Source organism: Castor canadensis, chromosome 12 (genome assembly GCF_047511655.1).
Source record: "Castor canadensis chromosome 12, mCasCan1.hap1v2, whole genome shotgun sequence".
Taxonomy (NCBI): domain Eukaryota; kingdom Metazoa; phylum Chordata; class Mammalia; order Rodentia; family Castoridae; genus Castor; species Castor canadensis.
The window spans coordinates 7,294,844-7,302,426 of NC_133397.1; the positions used below are offsets into that span (position 1 = coordinate 7,294,844).

Consider the following 7,583-nt stretch of genomic DNA (forward strand, 5'->3'; position numbering starts at 1 on the left):
AGAGGACAAGACTCCCGTCCTCTTTTACATGTTTGCAGTCAGGTGTTCCCTGGTCCCTGTCTGGTGACTGCACTTGTTCAAAGAGCAGCAGAGGCAACAGGTAGTAAGGTCAGAGGACACAGTGCTATGGCCTGGAGCACGTGATGTTACCCCAGAGTGACATCAGCTCTCACAAGTGGTCTTCCATAATTCTAGAATGGGACGTCCAGGCTCACGCCTGTAATCCCAGCTACTCAGGAGGCAGAGATCAGGAGGATCGCAGCTTGAAGCCAGACTTGGGCAAATAGTTCATGAGACTCTATCTGGAAAAAAAACCCATCACAAAAAAGAGCTGGTGGAGTGGCTCAGGTGGTAGAGCACCTGCCTAACAAGCATGAGACCCTGAGTTCAAACCCCAGTGCTGCCAATAGATAAATAAATAAAATAACATTTATTCTGTGGAGACATTCTGTTCCTATGATGCACATACTATAGTTTTGAATATAACTTTTCCCAAAAACTTGTCTTGATAACCCTCAGTTTCTAGGTTGGATGATCCATCAACTTTGCACTCAACCTTTACTTCTTTTCCTGGTACTACTGGATCCAAAGATGACCTAGACATCACCGAAGAACTGTAGACATCCCATGAGCACCTTTTTCCACAATGTGGAATGCAACCGCCATGTTTTCATCCTTTGAAACACATCCTAGCTTTGGTTCTCCTTAGGTTTTAATCTGATTATTCTTGTATTGTCATGAAAATACAAGGTAGTCTTTGGGAATAGACCAAATCAGGACCTTTCCTACCACTGCATGCTGGAAATAAGAAAGCAGGAAGCTGACACGCAACAGGAACTGGACCCTTCTGTTCACAAAGTGCTCCATCAGGACAGACTGACATTCTTCTGCCCTTCTGACAAATATAACTTTACAAACCTCTTTAAGACACCCTTCAGAGGGACGTGGATCGGACATGCTAAATGTATTTTCCAATGCAGTCACTGATTTGAGAAAAACAGTAAGTCTTGGGCTAGGAATCCGGTCACAATATTTTGGAACCACATCAGAGTCTAAAGCCTAGCACACGTTGTAAATGAGAAAAAGTGTGGCAAAGAACCATTAAAAAAAAATGCAAGGTCAAACCCTAGCTCTTGGAAGTGCACTCTAGTACTCTCTGGTGGTCGGGTTGGAGCTGGAGAGCTTCCACTCAGCCAGGCTCTGGTTTGAAGGACTTCTCATTCTTCATCATGGTCTAGACAGGATGGTTTTTTAAAGCTTTTATGTTTCTTAGTTCGCTGAAAGTTCATAAGTGAAGAGTTGGTGACACAAAGGGGACTGATGAACTAAGTAAGTGTTTAGTCCAACAATGTATAGACGGATGTAGACATAGAATCATAAGTGTGTATGTACAGAAACACATGTGTGTTTATCCACACTTGTACACACATGGGTTTCACTGAGAGGGTCTGGGGACAGTTACCCCAACAATGAGGAGCACAGCCAGCAACTGGATGTTGACCTCAAATTTGATTCTCCCCTAAAGGGGAGGGGTTCCTTGGATCCACAGCTAACTCCATTGCTGGGTCAGGGAAGGCACGAGAAGAACTTGGAACAGCTTGCTGTGCCAGAAAGCAATAGTGTGCTCAGAGGATGAGGGGAAGGTCAGAAGGACATGGAAGTCAGCTTCCCGGGGCTCTCTGTCAGCAAAATCTGAGAGGTTTTGGGCATCAAATAAATAATGATAGTAATGAATTAAAACTCACTGAATTAAACAGGAAAGCCCAAGTCTGTGCTGATTTAACTGACTAAATTCAAACACCAATGAGGAACAGCATGTTCTCAAGTTTCAGCACACAACCCTGTGAAATATAAACTAATTATAAGAAGAAAGGAGGAACTGGACAGGGGGAGAGTCTGGCAGACAACAGGGTAGACAATGACCAAAGTAACTGTCCTCATCTGTGGGCAAGTGAGATCCCTGCTGGCTGAGCAGCACTTGTGGGACACTCCTGCCAAAAACGGAACCCTGAGTGAAATCATAAGGGACAAAGAACACCCTCAAGTGGGATCTGTCTACAGGAGGATTGGCCCATAGTCACCAAGAATGTCAAGGTCATGAAGGTCAAAGACAGGACCTACTGCAGACTGTGGGAGACTGAGGAGATGTGCAACTAAATGCCATATGTCATTTGAACTGTGTCCACTTGCCATGGAGGAATCACTCAGCCACAGGTGGGAGTTGAATGGTAGCAGTCTCCATGTGGACTTTACAACTGTGCTGTGACCAGGCAGGAGGAAGTCCTTACATACAGGAGATATGCTGAGGTATGGTAGGGGGTGTGGAGCTGTGGGGCAAAGTGTCGATAACTTACCTCCAATGGTTCTAGGAAAGAGATGCTGTCTTTAATGCACTTGGAGCTTTTCTGTAAATTTGAGATTGTTTTAAATTTTAAAAAAAAGTCAGGCATTGTAGTTCACCTCTGTAATCCCAGCATTTGGGAGGCTGAAGCAGAAGGATCTGGAGTTGAAGGCCAGTTTGGGCTACATGGTGAGACCCTGTCTCAAACAAAACACATTTTTTTTTTGCACATCCCTCCATAAAACTATTTCTGGCAAATTCCTGAGAGAAAAGAACTCTTCCTTCAGGAAAACCACTCCAGCCTGAATGGTCCACGGACCATGGAAGGGGCTTCTCTGCTAGATGGACTCCAGGGAGACAAGACATTCACATAATTCAAGAGCAGTGGCTCATGGGGTAGGAAATGGCTGGCATTATAGTTTGGGTACAAAGTGTCCTGAAAAGCCTTATGAGTTTCAGACTTAGTCGGCAGACCCTGGATCCAATCACTGAGAGGTGATTGGCTCCAGAGGGCTCTGACATAATCAGTGGCTTGATCCCTTGGTGAATTCATAATAGGATGACATTGTTGGGATGCAGGACCTAGTTGGAGCAGGTGGATCACTGCAGGTTTTCCCTACAAAGATAGAATTGGACCCTAGCCCCTTCCTGTCTCTCTCTCTCTTTCTGCTTCCTGGCTGTCATGAGGTGAGCAGCTTTCCTCCACCATGCCCCCCTTGCCACGGGTCTACAAAGAACAAACTGAAACCTCTGAAACTCAACCAAAATCTTTCTTCCTTTAAATTGTTTCTCTCAGAGCAGGGCACTGGTGGCTCTCGCCTATAATCCTAGCTACTTGGGAAACAGATCAGAAGGATCATGGTTCAAAGCCAGACTGGGCAAATAGTTCATGAGACCTTATCTCAAAAATACCCAACACATAAAAGGGTTGGCAGAGAGACCCAAGTGGTAGAGCACCTGCCTAGCAAGCATGAGGTCTTGAGTTCAAACCCCGGTGATGTCTATCTTGTCAGACTGTGGTCCAGATTACAAAGAATTGTGTAGAATGTTTGGTAAATGATGGTTTCCAGACATCAGATCTATGGCAGGCTGCCTCAGAAGCCCCTGGGAATTTCCTAATCAGTAAAGAGTCCTGCAACCACTCCGGGAGACTCTGATCAAGTTCATCTGTCCAGTTTCACCTGCTTCATCTCATTTACCTTAGGCTTTGACCAGATCAAACTACTTAGAGTTCCCTAAATGCAGTATAGAGCTTCTCAGCAGCATGCCGTCATACACACAGTTCACACATTCAGACTGCCCCTCTCCCTCTGATTGGGAAACTCCGTAAAACCCAGCTGAAATGTCTCTTTTGTGAAGTCTTTTCTGAGCAGTCAGTACCCTCTTCTTTGTCTAATCTGGTGTTATTACATCAGTAAGGAGTATCATTACTTTCATCTAGTGGATCTATCATGTACCTCACATTTCACCTCAGTATGTCTTTTAACAGCATCTGTGTCAGGGACTAATTTTTAGCTCTGTTTTCCTGTTTACATATGAAAAAGCTGAGCCTCAAAGATAAGTAGACTGGGTGTGATCGTTCACACCTATAATCCCAGCACTCAGGAGGCTGAGGCAGGCAGATTTTAAGTTCAAGGCCATCCTGGGCTACATAGTGAGACCCTGTCTCAAAAAAAAAAAAAGAAAAGAACAGTGCTTAAATAGCTTGTCGTAGCCAGGTCCTGATGGCTCACGCCTGTATTCCTAGCTACTCAGGAGACAGACATCAGGAGGATCGTGGTTCAAAGCCAGCTCAGGCAAATAGTTCTCCAGACCTTATCTGGAAAAAACCCATCACAGAACAAGTCTGGTAGAGTGGCTGAAGTGGTTGAGTCCCTGCCTAGCAAGCATGAGACCCTAAGTTCAAATCCTAGTACTGCAGAAAAGACAAAAAAAAGCTACCTGTAGTTCTGACAGCTGAAAAGAGATAGAGCCCGAACTCAAGCCCCAGAATCAAGAGTCTCTAGTTCTGTTTTCTGCAGGGCTTGAGGTCTTGGATGCCAGGGACCGTGTCCACTTTCAGCTCTGGTCCTCTTCAGCCCATATAGCCCAATGCACACACAGTGTGGACCCGTAAACATTGGTCCCTGTCTCCCAGGGAGCTTCTGGCTCTGGTTGAAAGTGAAGGTCTCGGAGCTCCTGAAGGTGGCAAACCAACGCCTTTGGCATGGAGGATGGAGTGACCAAGCTCAGTGCAGCGCCAAGGCAGACAACCAGAGGGCGCAGCTGCATCACTTCAGGTGCTGCCTCTGCCCAGTGAAGGTCCCCTTTTCCACTGGGTGTGTCTGAGGCTGCGACTCTCAGTCCTCAAACTTCAGAGTTCACACCTGAAAGATTTGGTGTGCAAGTGACCGACCAAAAATATGCAGAACATGAACTGACAGTAAGGAACTAGAGCACTTTCCTCCTCCTCGGGGAAAACCACCCTGGATTTAGGCGCTCACTTTTTGATGACTACATAACTATAACTATGCAGAGTGAATCTGGTGAAAGGTATATGGAACTCAGCTGCAACTTCCCTCAAGTCTATAATTACTTAAAAATAAAGGTATTTTGTTTGAAGGAAGGAGAAATCTGTAGGTCTGTCACCAGCCCACACCTCTGACCTTAGTACCAGACCTTTCCCCAGGCCACATCCAACCACCATCTCTGAAATTCCTCAAACCAGCATGGCCATAGGAACCCTATCACCTGCCTCTAGTCCCCAGTGCTCCCCTGGAAACACCAATGGGGTCCTCCTCCTTAGCCTCTCTGGCTCCTGTCTCCCCATGCCCACTGGGAGCCCACCATTGACATCTTTTCTCCATCCTCACACCTCACCTTGCACCTCACACCTCACTCAAGTTCAGACCCCTCCTCTCAGGCCTACACCAACGTAACTGCCTCCAAATGGCACCCACACCCAGCCTGCCACCCCCTGCTGCCCACAGAGAGCTTTCCTTTGGGCTGGGCACCTGCATAGTTTTGCTTCCCAGTCTGACTGTGGTGTGGATGGAGAATCTATTTCAGAGGTTATATCAAACCCATTTCTTCTCCCAAAACTTTTTGTAAATAAGGTTTCAGAGGCAGACACAGAACTTCCTGACGGATGAGCCGTGGTCCCAAGAGAGACCAGGTCCAGTCGGTCAAAAGCAAGTGGCAGAACCTGAACCTCTAGTTCCAGAGCCAGGGCAGCGTCAGAATGACCTGGAATTTCAACCCTGAAGCTCTGGGCATGGAATGTGAGGCCTGGAACGTCTCTCAGAGAGGAGACGACATGACGGAGCAGCTTGGAATTTGGAGACAGTTTGCATCTCAGTTGCACCACATGAGGACCCATGTGACTCTCTGAGCTTGTTTTTTCCTTTGTAAAATGGGACTGAGGATACCTGGCACATAAGATTTTGGGTGTGAAAGTAGGAGACCTACCTAGATAGAGAGAAGATGTGTTTTAGTTTGAAAGGCAAAACTAAGCTGGGTGTGAATCCCAGCACTGCTGCTTACCATTGCATGTGATCTTGGGCAGGTTAGCTAACCTCATATACCTTGCTTTTCTCATCCATAAAATGGCACAGTTAAAGCACTTAGCCCTCAGGTAACAACAGTGAACTGAGTTCATCTGTGTACAGTGCTTGGCACAGTGCCCAGCCCAACACGAGTTTTAATAAGTAACATAAGTAGTTCTCACGGTCATTTTAGGAAGGATCTGGCCAAGAACAGATGAGAGCTGCTGGAAAAAGCTGACCTGTGGTCTCTGCTGTCAACAGAAGGGCACAGAGTGAGGTAGAGGCAGGCACCAAGCAGGAGAGGACAAGTGTCACTTTTGCATGTGCTCGGAGCCCCTTCCATCTGCTATTTCAGCTGGTTCCCACAGTCACTCTGAAGTGAGGGATCTGAGCATGCCACCTACTCTCTTCAAAGCAGGAAACAGGCTCCCAAGTGAGGTGACTTTCTCAGGACTTGCAGTGATGAAGGCCAGCCCAAAGATACCTTCCCACTACTTGCCTTTCTCTTGGAGACGGGCCAAGGAGTCAGGAGGACAGCCATGGTGCCAAGAGGCCAGGCCTGGGGGACTGTGGGACAGCACATGGTTGGGTTGGGTTTGGGTCAGGCCAAATCTGAGATGCTGGGACTTGTGGCTCTGTGTACGGCCCTTGTACTGAGACCCTGATGGGCCTCCCATGCCCCATGTTGCCCACTCCCCAGACTTCTCCAGGTTTCAGGGCACACAAGCTGTGCTGTCCAGCAGTCTGGTTCTGTCCCCACACCTTACCACAGGTCCTAAAAATCAGAAAGGATGTTTCTGTCCTCTCCCTGCCTGGCAGCATGAAGCTCTGGCAGGCCACCTGAGGTGCCCTCTTCCCTGAGCCCCATGACAAAACTCTGTCCCCACCACTTACTTTCTCTCTGTTCCCTGGGTGGGCTCCTTCCACTGTGGCTCTTTCCTCTTTCCCTGGTGTCTTAAAGGCTCCCATGACATCCAAGTACAGTTGCTCACACCTGCAATCTCAGAAATTCAGGAGGCAGAGATCAGGAGGATGGAAATTCCAAGGCCAGCTGAAACAAAAAGTGAGTAAGATCTCACCCAATCAATAAACTGGATGTGGTGCTACATGTCTGTAATCCCAGCCACCTGGGAGACAAAGCTAGGAGGATTTTGGTCCTTGGCTGGCCCTGGACAAAAGTGTGAGACCCTATCTGAAAAACAGCTAACGCAAAAAAGGGCTGGGGGCATGTCTTAAGTGGTGCAGCACCTGCCTAGCAAGCACAAGGCCCTGAGTTCAAATCTCCAATCACACACACACACAAAGACTCCCATGGTATCATCATTATCATTCACAATGGCGTACATCCCCCAGCCTGCTGTGACCATTCATACGAGCATCGCCAGCAAGGAGGCAGTGACTGTGCCTCTCTCATGGGCTGGCCTCACAAGGCAGGCAGCAAGACCAGAGTATGCTTCAACCTCAGGCCTGAGAGCTACAGCAATCGCAGAAGGGAAAATCTCCGATCCAGGATCCCATGCAAGGATCCTGACAGTCATCTTGGGTTGAACCTCTTGGTCATGGGCACAACCCCTAGCCCATGGCCTCAGCCTGAGCCATCCTACAGCAGGGCAGGGCGCCCCTCCCCAAACCCACAGACAGCTGGGCTGGGAGGGAGGAGGTGGAGACAACCACCAGGCAGACCATCAGCCATGTCTGCTATTCTCTCTGATCCAAAT

At 47.9% G+C, this 7,583-nt stretch overlaps 1 non-coding gene across 1 annotated transcript; it reads left to right on the forward strand.

The window, feature by feature from the left end:
• The first annotated feature begins 333 nt into the window (after window positions 1-333).
• On the forward strand, window positions 334-406 carry Trnav-aac (transfer RNA valine (anticodon AAC)). The gene has a single exon. It is a non-coding gene; the product is annotated as a tRNA-Val (tRNA).
• The last annotated feature ends 7,177 nt before the right edge of the window (window positions 407-7,583 follow it).